Raw genomic sequence first — 13,166 nt, forward strand, 5'->3', positions numbered from 1 at the left:
TTTATTTTACGTCTTTGTAACAATTTTTTTTCACTGAGTTAAAGCGCTTTGAAATTTTTCTGGCGCACTATTCGCTTGTTAAGAGGAAGCTGATCGCGCGTTAACCGATAGCGCGCGTGACCTATTTTTTTTTGTTAGATCACGTGACTGTCAGTATCGTTGGCTAACATGCCAGTCACGTGGCGTCCTCTTCTGACGCGCGGACGTTCGATCGTATCAAAATAAAACGAACAATATTGCAAGCTAGGATTACTATTTCAATGAAATAAAAATCAATTTGTTCTAAGATGGCGAACATACATATATATGTCTGTGTGTGTATGTATATATTTTAAGATATTAGATAATTACAAATGTATATGTATGAAGATGTTAATTAAATGATTATCACTGCATTTTGAAAAGTAGAATGAAATGGCAGCGTTCCTTAAATAATTTATCATAAATATTAGTTTTACCTCTTGCACTTAATAACAAGTCCAATTATTAAAATCTAACAAATTGCATATGTAATGTCGCGTGACTCGGCTAATAACAGTACCATTATTCACGTTACTTCAATTGTTTTGCTTTGTATAATGGCATAATAAATACTAGCAACTCCCGAGTCGACTTAGTCGAATGCGATGCGGCGAGTTGGACATAATTAAATAGCGTAGAATTTAACGCGGGAGTAAAACTCGGCGGACAGGCATATTTACTGTTTCCTGTGGTTTCTACCCGCGAAAAACAAGGAAATGAATAAAACGATTAATTTTCTAGTATTTGTTATCCTTATTACTAAAACAATATTATTGTGTAAAAAAATCAATACATGAAAGATATTTCGTTTTAATTGTTGCGTAAAAGTATCGATGCAGTTTGTGTCGGTATAGTTATTGCGGAAATGTTTCGATAACAGCGAGATTAATTAACAATTGCGCCAATCTGCCACTCGGGTCTCACAACTTCGTCGAAGCTTGTAAGCGGCAAATGACGATACGCAAGAGAGGACCGTACAAGACGCGCAAGCAAGCCGCGGCAATCACGACAATATCGGCGAGAGATGTTCCCTACCGCAGCAGTTCGGAACCATAGAATCGCCCAGGGGGGCCCGGTAAGTTTCTGACAACTTTGTACCTGATGAGAACCTTACCGGAAGTGCCCATATAATGCTCTCACTGCGACACAAGTGGATGCAATTCGGAATGATTGTCCGCGCATTGAATGGTTCGCTACAGCATCATGTTATTCAAAACGACAGTGAAGATTTGTACTAGAATGTAATGTACATTTATATATACATATTTTACGTATGTCATATATACATACACTGAGAAAAATCGTTTGATTGTACCAACAAGACGTATATGATTGAAGGCATTTTGAATTAAATCAAACAAGAATTTCTGGTTATCATGATAAGACTCGATTTTTTATAACTAAAACGTTTTTTTTATAACTAAAAGTTTAATAGATTTTACTATAAGGATTTGGTTAGTATCTTCTGGATCTATAAAATTTCTTGTTACATTAATTTCTTTGCTAGGCGGCGAGCCACTCTTAATTTAACTCGTATTCAATATTTGCCATAAAATGTATATAAAGAACTAGTATATTAAATTTATTAACATTAAATCCAAAGTATATTTTTTTTCTCTTACGAGCAGTAGTGCCAGAAAGAGGACGCTAGCTCTCTGATTGTGTGTGTTTGAGTTGCATCCTCTTCTTGTATTATATCACAGTTTAATTTCTAACAAACTGAATTTAAAATAATTTATTCAATAATCTGGATTGAATTTATCCAATAATCTTGTTGGAATTCAGAATATTAAACAGACTTTTGAGATTAGATGGAAACAATTTTAAACGACTTGGTGTTGGCGAGTTTAGTATTATTAACCGGAAAATTTGGTAAATTTAACAGGAAGAAATTAATCAGATTCATCTGCTAATTCCTACAAGAATTCTGGTCCGTTCATTTTCCAACAGACATACTGAATCCAGAATTCTAATTAATGCAACCAGATTTTTTTCTCAGTGTATGTATAATCTTTTACGAAAGATTTAATGCAAAGTGATAAAATAACAGGATTACGAAGATCTTTCTGAAACAAGTTGCTTGATTAAAGATATCGAACCATCTATCTAACGGAGAATATTGCTACCGCGCTTGGCTTTGAGAATGATCCTGCCGCGTGCGAAAAATGCGCAGCTTCTCGCTTCGGTCGGCGTTTGCCATCGGATTGAATAAAGCGAGATTTTCCCGGCTCGACGCGCTATCGTCGCTTTGATACGAACCCTTGAACGACAGAAAGCCATATCGAAAAAAGAACGAGGCATCGCTTATCCTGTCGCGCATCTTTCTCTCTCTCTCTTTCTTTCTATTCCGTTCTTCACTTCCGCGTCCTTTTGACGCGAATTCACAGACCCGCGATCCTCGCGGACGAAGCGGGCGTACGCGCCACATCGTCAGAAACTCGTTTGGAAACCTCAGTGTCGATCTCTGATATATCAACTCTGATATATCGCGAAAGATTTCTTATTTCGCCTAGACGATCAAACGCCAACTTCGATCTCATCAGCAACGGTGGTGTATGTTGAAATTTCTTTTTCATGCGTTGCCGCGTCTACTACAAGACGACTAGCATCATTTTCTTTTTTGCATCTCTCTTATGGTTTTTTTCTATATTTGCGAGGAGTTTCAGTTAGAATTTCTATTAGAATGAGTAACTTTTAATATAAATTTAAATAAAAGAAATCAAGAAATAATTAAGAAGAAGATACTTTTTGGTACATATACCTGTGTATCGGCAACAAATGCAGCACGAGACAGAAAAATAAAACTGAATTGAGTCAAAGACGGAGATTAGAGATTCGAGACGAACTACCGCGAAATAAATCAGCACTTTTTCGTCGGTGACTATTTTTCAATTCTCACCGGGCGAATGATCTAGGTTTAGGTCTACGGTCTAACACATGTATGACGCTACCGATTAAGAGAATTGATGAAAGTTTGCTCCGTTTACCGATTATAAAAGAATCGACGAGGTGTGACAGGATTCTCTGTGATACAATTGAGAAATATCATTAATTTCCAAATAGTAATCGAAGTCAATATAGTTTCTATGGAAAATAGTTGAGGTTGTGTACGTATGTTGAAACATCGATATTCAATTCTACAGAGAATACAGTGCCTTTTATATATATGGATAGTATCCTGCATTTTTTTTAAACCGAGCGTTCTATGCGTGACAATGAAAAATCCTGGCTGCAAAAGATATAAAACCTTTTTTTTAAATATCGATAAAAATATATAGCTGAGTTTTTTCTATTACAAAGAATTGTGATCAATAATAATTTGATGCTCTAAAAAATATATTAATTAATTATTAAAAATATTTAAAAAAGGAAAACACTTAATAATCAATTTTACTATATATTTACAAGAGAGAAAGGAATCAAGACGATCTTTTATTGATCTTGATGAATTTTAGATATCTTGTAATTATTTTAAAAATAAGAAATATGGATTTTTTATATAAAATATATAATAAGAGATATATATTTTTTATTAAATGTTTTCACATGAGATATATTTTTATTAAATGTTTAAGAGTGTAACAATTTTTCGGAATTGTTTGGTTCAGATATTTTTGGTTTCGACATCAATGGAAACCATGCAATATATAAATAAACATTTCAAAAAAAAATTTTTGTTGTATTAATATTGTTAATATTTTTATATAACCTTTGTAATTTTATCTTTATTCGTAATTCTTTATAAAATTGTATGCTTGTTAAAATTGTGCAAATTATTATAAATATATATTATATATACATAAATATGTACATTTATAATGTTTAATTAAACAATTTTTAATAATATACTACAACAATAATTTAATTATATAATTGTATATTAATTGTATAACAATTAAGTAATATAACAAGACTTAATTTTTAAAGATTTAATTTGGCATATGAAAATAATTTAATAGTAAAGAGTTTTTTTTATTCGAAAAAAGAATCGAAAGCAATTTATGTTTGGTATAAATCTTTGCTTATATAATATGTCTGTTCCTATCTACACTTTATTTATTTCCATGTCACAGAACAACGAAAATAATTTGACGAAAATAAATTCTTCGTTTGCGTGATCAACTCTGAAAAATAATGGAATATAGAAGAATGCAAATAATGGAATATACAAGATGATTCAAGAAATATAAAATTCAGTAATAAATATTCTTCACATATTTGATTATATCTTCCTAAAAAAAATTTATTTACATTTGTAATCTTTCAAAACTATTTTTCAAGACTTTTTGTTATCTTTATGTAAAATATCTTGTTGCTCAAAATTTAAATGAAATTTGTATTACACGATATAAATAAAACTATTTGAAATTTTTTTTGAAATTTTAAATATCTTTAACATACTAAATAATTTGAAATTATTAATATATATTATCATGTATGAAATTATGCGATGTTTTGAATACACCCAGTATGCACGTCATTCTATACTACTACGCTAAGCCGAAGATCGCTCGCTCGTATTATTACGGTGTCAAAATGTCCCGCGCAGGGTATGACAATGTTTCCTCGACGACGTAATATCCTCCTCGCGATATCAAAGTCCACGACTGCAGTATTCTGTTTCCCTTTTCTCCCCACTTCTCCCTTCGTCTTATCGCATTTACGCCCCCAAAATTTGCGACGGCAAAGAACAAAACACACTTAGTTCGACACTTTTTGCAAAATGTAAAGAAGAGAATGCATGTTTATACGTGTGAATCTTTATGATCGCGAAAGATAAAGTTTATGCAGATCCGTCGTGTGTGAATCATCCTATATAGACCCTATTTCCTAAACGGCCTTATTTGTTCTTCGCTATCCAACAGCGAGGACGGGAAATAAAATTCATGGCGGTCTGAAATGCGCTCGGAATATATTTCTGTCGATATCTGAACGTTTTCTCAGCCCTTCTTCCCCATCCGCCTCCTTCCCTTGACACTTCTAACTTCTTCGATCCGCCGAAAATATAAAAGATGAATCGGGAAGAGAGCACAACAACAATATCTTCGCCGGTATGACGCATACACATTTCTTTCCACATTGTATATAGCATTGTGCTTTTGTGTACACGCAAACAGGTTTTATTCTCCTACATACATTAATTATACCCTTAAAAGAAACCTTTCTGTTTACTCGCAATTCTGCATTTAACGTAAATATAAATTTTAAATCCTCTGTTGGAGAAGAAAAGTTTGAAATGTTTTCTTATAGAGATTCAGAATAAATGGGATATAATAATTAAATTCGTATATATAGAGGATGACCCAGAAACGCTGGGGATGACATCCCCGCCTCTGATGTCACTAACCCTATTGCTGGTAAACGCGAGGAAACGTGGTGCGCGCGTGTTTGTTTCTCGGTTTGGCGTCGCGACGAAGTGCACCGCTTGCATCACGATGGTGTAATGTACCACGCCGGTCGCACGAGGCTATATTTAACCGGTTTTCGGTCGATATTGGCGAGCGCAACGCGGGACCACGAATGTATTGCATCGCAGGAATTACAGTGTTCCATTCCCGATAGTATCGGGAAGAGAGATGGGGGATGTATTGATACCCCCTAGTACTTTTGGCACTGATATCTCATTTTCTACATAATCGAAAAATCGAATCGAAAGCATCGGCGCGCCCGAAAACCTGAATAAAGATGTCCACAATACGTTTCAGGGCAATGATTCGGAAATATATTATATATCACATGAGATATTGCGACACGATTGAATAGGGGTGCAAATTCAAACTCTGCCCTCGAAAGTGCAAAAATCAACTTTCTCTGTTGCATTCGCTCGTTACGAAGAATTATGAAGCGTGATGTTTTTACTGATAGAAAATGACTAGGAATTTAGGGAAAATTCAAGTTTTGTGTTTTTAATGCTACAATATCTCTGTATATATTGATCTCTTTGGAATATTAATTATGCGCCGATTAGTTAAAAAAATTTATTTTTTTTATTAAATTTAATTTTTTATCTTTTACGATACATCGAAACTTTATATTGCATTCTTTCGAGATTTTATAGTGCATTTTTGTGACTGACATTTAAGCTAAAAACATAATTGAGAATCTTTCTTTGTATACTTCATTTATGTAGATCGCTGCGCGAGGAGAGGACTTTTCGCTGGATTGATCGAGAGGAAATAAATTTAGAAGCTTATTGGAAGCTGAAGTGGATGAAATTAGTTATGCGGACGCGGCGGCTAAGATGGCGGCGCAATCTGACGAGCGGAATGTAATTATCGGGGACCAAATTTAGAATGAGTCGCCGTGCGATATTAGCGGCGTGTGACGCGGGGTCGATACGTAATTGAGGATTAACTGGCGTGCGACGTTAATCGCGCGTTCCCGACGTCTACTTCGAATATTCATTAAGAACGAGGTAAAACCGAGGAACGCTTCATTCGCCTTAAAGCCGTTGGTTACTCGAGCTCGTACATTTTATACGCCGTTGCAATTTTTATTATCGTAACCGTTCGACGCAGGTCGTCGGATTAATCCCGACGAGGTCTAACATGCTGAAATCTAATTTAATAAACCGTTATAATTATATTTGGCAATGTGACGTATACTAGAAGACCTCATCGATAAAGTGTAATGTGGTATCCACCCAACGCATCGGTAAAATTATTAATAATACTAATATTGCTTAATCAACTGTCGTTTTGAAGTTTAATAAGTGCAAAATGACCTCGTTAATTCAACTTACGCGACATATCTCGTTGATGGCATTCGCTTTAGATTATAGAATGCATTTCAACGAATACGATAAAACGTACAACGAATATTAATCGCGTTCAATTCCAGCAATGACTATTACAAGCGATTTGGTGTGCGATGCGTTTTCACAAAAACAGAGTTTAATTACGAGAATATTATTCCCGGCGATTGAATCGCGAGTTTCGAATCCGAACCAATTTAAAGAATACCCCGCTGAAAATATTAAAAACACTTATTCGGATTTTCGAAACAATAATTTGGGTTGAAACCATTTTCAAAGAGATCCTGCGAAACACGTATTGCACGTCTGTGTAGAATGTCTTAAAATTATCGCATGTTTTAAAGTTAAGTTTTAGAGTTTTTCTAGAGTAATGAACTTTAGCAGGAGAATAATCCAAACATATGAAATTTTTTAAATGAAAGATAGTCTAGATTCGTTTGCGTTTTTTGTGAAATTTTTTATAGGAGAATGCTTCTTTCATCTGTCACGAGCGGATCATCATTAATATTTCTTTGGGGGATGAATTTATTCATCTGCGTAGAGACAGAAAAGGAGAGACTTGCTCGTTTCTGAGAGAACTTTATCCGCTTTAAGAACAATACCGAATATAAAAAAAAATTCTGACGCCGTCAAAATCAGGAACACGATGCCACGTTATTAATTCGGATAACGAGATGCCGTGTTAATTATTTGCTCGGCTCGATGAAAAAAAAATTCATAACAACGAGCCGACCTAATGTCGTGCGGCTATGATGGCGTTAATTAAAATAACGAGCTGCAGAAATGATTATCCGTCCGATGAGGAGAGGTCAAGCCGGTTCTCTTCAGATAAAAACATATGAATTTCAATAGCTAACAGATAGCCTTTGGCATGATTTAGATTGCAAGTGCGCAATCTATATTTTATATAAATGGAAATATTTATATAAAAACATTGAAATATATATCTATAATTATAACATTATTGTTACTTCTGTCAATAACTTAATCCAATTCGATAAATGCAACGGAAGTGATCTTTAAGAGCAACTTTTTTCCCAGATGCACATGATAATATCCTTCGAACTTTCGCCTTATCGATAGTTTGTCTTGCCAAGAAAGAGGGAAGTTTTAAACGTGTTTCGGGGTTGGAATTACAATGATAGCGAGAAAGAAAAAGACGAATCCACGGAGGAAAAGAAACCGTGGTGTCGAACCGAACGAAGCGTGCCAAATGAAATGCCGCAAATATTTGCGCGCCGCGTGAACTCTAAAAGGAAACTTTTATATTAACTTCAATTGCTTTGTTAATTCGCTTTGTTTAATCTGCCCAACAATTTGGCGCATAAATTAGCGATAAGAACGTAAGTAGATTAATTGCATTTAAGATGTTTAACCATTTTTTTGTACATATATAACTTGTTTTTCGCACTTTTACATTTACTTTTAAAATATCGTCCTTCTCCCCCATATCTAGGTAATTATGGTCAGCGCAAAACTCTCGTTAAAAAACTTTTTTAATTTGCTGTTTATTCTTCTTTATAATGTCAAGTTGCGATTATTTCTTTATGTCTTTCTATCTCGAGTTTTTTACATGAATGTGAAGTTAACGAGATAAAAAATGAAGTCGAAAGTACGTGAGAGCAATACAGCATGGCGTAGCACAGTAAACTCTGGTCGATAGTTAAATTTAAGCCAGGCTGACAGGCGATCTTAATCGCGTCCGACTCCGTGCTATTAATCGCGTCTCTCCGCTTTGAAAGAAGTTGTTAAAAAGAGATGAGATTACCTCGGACTCTGACGATACGTCCGCTTTAAAAATGATAATATGACTTGGCGAAATACTCTTCCCGTTCTTCATTGGGAAGTTTCTTCCAAATGAGGTGCTACAGAATCTCGTCGTTGTCGCAGATTTTTATAGATATACACATATACAGGTGCTGTGTTCTGTAAAATTCTGGAAAACTTTTTCACGCCGAGTATCGCAAAAGTGGGTGAGAAAGGATGGCTATTTCTTTAACTTTGAATGCAAACATTATGCAAAGACATCCAATTTCAAAAATTGTTAATGTTTCCCATTTTGACGAGAAATTCTCAAATCTGCGACTTTCTGGGTTTACTGCTGTTGCCTTCGGTTTTACACAATTTTGATTTTAGATCCCTCTTCTTGGATTCTTATTTTTTTACGTTTCTTTTCGGCTTCAATAATTCTCGTCTCGCGGATTCTTGCCTTTGCCAAGTTTTGGTAAGTCTTCCTTCTTTATGGAATATGGTCTGCGTCGCACCACCGTGCCTCCTCGTCTTTCATCGTTCTCTGTGCGCACGCTAAATTGACTTTAGCGCAGAATACACGCAAAGCTGACACGATCGAGTCGATTGAATTTTACGCGTCGTTGCTCGTGCTATACCTCAAAGTTTCGTAGTTTCACGGAAGGAAGCGTACATATCGTAGTCTGCGAGAAAATGCCTGTCGCCAGACTTTAGACTTTGCAAGATCCACAAGAATTCTTCCGCTGACATTCTCAATATTATTGTGACATTCTCAATATTATTGACGAAAATTGCGCTCTATTAACTGGAAAAGTCAATGTACATAATAATTGTAATTGACATCAATTCTAGATTCACTCTGAAAAATTATTCGGATTTTACAGTGATAAAAAATAATTATTGCTTCATCAAAATGTCTCTACATAAATATATATTATATATATATATATATATATATATATATATATATATATGTGTGTACTACATGTTGTATTAATTCAAAGATCAAGAAATGTCTGCTGGAAATAAACTTTATTGATATCAAACACGAATGTACCGTATCGCTCGTGAAGTATTCTTTAAAGTTTACGAGAGAATGCTCGAAGAAGATTCGAACAATAAGACGTAGTCGTGCGAAAGACAGTGCGCGATGTTCTTGAAGTCTGACACTAATCTTTCGGAATGTATGAGTAGCGTCGGCTTATCCTCGTTATAACAATGAAGATCGATGATTAATTTAGTCGAAATGTTAATTTTCGAGCGTTATTCAACACTAGAATTGTTTCGCGATGTACAAAGTTGGAGATTAAAAATTTTGCCGATTAAATTTCCGAGGAAAATAATCTTGGATAAACAAGTTTGTCGATTTAGTGGAAAAAGCTTCTTGCATGCTTTGCAGCTTCTTTACTTTATTATTACGCGCATCATTAATCAGGCACGTCCTTCTTTCGGTGCTTTAATCTCCTTTTTTACCCCGATATCCTTTCACAACATCGTCCTATGGCAGATCCCGTCTTATGAAACCCATTCAGGCTATCTCGAAGGATGCACTTGTCAGCGGCATCTCGAGTCCTAAGCGTGCCACGTTCTCAGGTTTCCGCGCGCTTCGGGAAAAATGGGCAGACGCGTTTCCCGGCGGAAAACTATCCCGGAATATCGACGAGCCTAGCGACGACGTGGCAAGCCGTTCCGCTGAAGTATCACCCACTTCCGAGGGTATAGTCTTCCATATCTAAGAGCGAGTTGAACTATACAGGGTGTCCCGCAACGGGATATTCTCGAATCAGGACATCATCGTCCTTTACAATCGGCACGATTATTACTCCTATTGTCCTCTATGTCGTATCGGCTGCGGATGATTGTTAGCTGAGTTACGATTGAAAAATACGTAATTTACACTGCTGATAATGTCGATTCTTTTCGTACAAAGCTTCCGAAGAAATTGAACTTGGCACGTACACAAACTCTACAATGGACGATATTAACAATATCGTTTCTGCAAACGTTTTATCGCGAAACACCCGATGTGTATCGAATACGAGGGAAGTAATATCGGGCCTGCCGACGGGCAAATTGAGAGTTATGCATCTCGCGCTCGTGAACTCTCAGCAAAAGCGTTGCAGCTGCTCTCGCAACGCGCGCCGCTTGATCCGGCGAGACCGTGTGTCTTGCGTACGGAAAGAAGGTATTGCGTTTCAGGAAGATTTAACTGCAACGGGACCGTTCTAAAACCGACGACAACGACGCTCGAAGGCTGTATTTCCATTTCCGAGGAAACGCATTCGCGAAAGATCGAGCGAGAGGAAGATGGAAGCTTCTTAAAGTGTTTCTGCCGAGAACGATATACACGATGGTGATATCGACTCTAAGACGCGATGATGGCTCAAATCGTTCTGGATGACAAGATAGAGACTCGAGAGACACACGTACACACGCACAGATACTTTATTTACTGGAAAATGTTTCGCCCGTCTTACATTTAACACTAGCTTGATCGTTTTAATTTCGCGCGTTTGATATTCTTTTCCCTCGGTCAAAGTTTTTAATATCGGAAGAAATTTTCTCTGGCGAGGAAATCTCGTAGCAAAAAGTCTCGAAGCACCGATCGCAGAATCTCAAACATTCAGGTACTTCTCGTGCATTCGATACCGGCGCGCACGTTTCGAATTTTCGACGAGTGGTCCTGCCCTCCGTTACAGTGATCCTTACAACGCGCGCCGACAAAGATGTTTCCAATCCTCGGAGAGCGGAAGGAAGTTTAAAGTCGCTTGGCAAACGGCCAATACTCGTACTGTTGTACCCTATTTCAAGATTACCAAGAAAGCAGCCAAGCAAACGATACCTTTTTCCCATCGGCACCCTTGATACTGTAGGACCCCCTTCTTCTAGGGAAGGGACAAAGACGGAGTGCACGGCTGCTTCACGAAGGAAAGATTTAATTTATTGGAACTGAAGAGAGCAGACGCGGCTGAAAGTGCCTGTCCTCTTTAATAGTCATCGACGTCGCATTTATCGTAATGAGCTTCCTCCGGAAGGCGATGTCGCGAATAATATCGTCGTTTACTTTGAAGAGAAGGGTTCGATCTGTATGTTCGCGACGCATTTCATACCACTTGAGCATTTGATTTAAATGAAATGATGCATAAATAAAAATCGCTCCGTCTCATTATTTATGTGGTATAATTATTAATGCAAAATGAGATTATGACGGTAGTATAATAATAATTAATCGTAATTTATAGATGTGTTTTGTATGCGTAATATGTAACGAAATTAATTTTAGAGGAAATAGCTACACACATTAAAAATTAATTTTATCACATAAATATATATGTTCTGAAATTCATAATTCAAGACTTTTATATATAATATTATTAAATATATAATATTTATATATATTTTATATATAATATTTATAAAATATAATAAAACACGACTTAAATACTATAACAGGAAAGGATAATACGAGAAAAACACAACTCAAGATACTATAACAAGACATTCTCGAAAAATTAAATAAAAATATTTGCGATTTTTTATTTTAGGCAATAATTTTTGAAATATAAGAATTTAAAGCTCAATTTTTTATAGACATTTTTCTTTATTTGTGAATTATATGTGCATTATTAAAATTGTGCGTACACGATTTCACAATTAAGCAACCATCTAAACATATCCTGTGATTGAGCAGAGATCTTTAAATTCTTATATCTCAAGAACTATTGCTTGAACTAAAACATCGCAAATATTTAATTATTTAATTTTTCGATTAAATTTTCCTGCCCTTTTGAGCAAATTTTGAGACATCCTATGTACATTATATATAAATATCAAATTCAATACTTATACTCTGCAGTCTAGATTATTACGAAACAAAATTAATCGCGACGTATAAATCAATTATTCTTCTCTACCAGGCAACAATTGATAAATTTCTTTCTACACAAAGTTCTCGCGACTTGGCAGGTCTACCTCGAATTCTCGCGCTTATATTCGCGACAAGATCGGGACAACACGTTCCTGTCAATTAGACGGGACGAGTTACCGTCTGCGGGATCCTTATCGAAAATAATGCGCTGATATTCCCCGGCAAGGAACAGCCTTCGACCTCGAACCACTCGAGACACTACGTGAAGGGTTTAGATAACAGCACGCCGGAGAGAGTTACTCTCGAAACTTCGCCGTTTCCTTCTTCAACGGGGCCAGCCGCGCGCGCCAGTTTCTTCGTCCTTTTTCCACCCTCGACAATCCCTCGCCTATCCTATTTCCCCTTGCCCCGCCCTTCCGCCCTCAACCTTTCACCCACCGTGTTTCCAGACGCGCTCGCGAACTTTCAAGCGACAGTTTGACAAAATGCAGATTTCCTTCGTTTCCCTGACAACGATCGGTTTTTCTACTTCCTTCTCCGTCTCCACTTCTTCTTCTTCTTTCTTCTTCTTTTCATTCTTCTCCCTTCTTTTCCTCTTCTTCTTTGGACTTTTCTTTTGGGCAGCAATGCTCCGCCCTGCCTCGAGCAATCGCGCGTCCTCCCGTTTACGCTCTTCCAAGCTTTCGCTTTTCTCTCCCGACCATTCCTTTTTTCTCGTTTGCTCTTATTCAACCCATAGATCTTCGGTCCGCCTGCGCCAGATCCTGCGAGCAA

The sequence above is a fragment of the Camponotus floridanus genome, unplaced genomic scaffold, assembly GCF_003227725.1.
Source record: "Camponotus floridanus strain SB8 unplaced genomic scaffold, Cflo_v7.5 scaffold2, whole genome shotgun sequence".
Lineage (NCBI taxonomy): Eukaryota > Metazoa > Arthropoda > Insecta > Hymenoptera > Formicidae > Camponotus > Camponotus floridanus.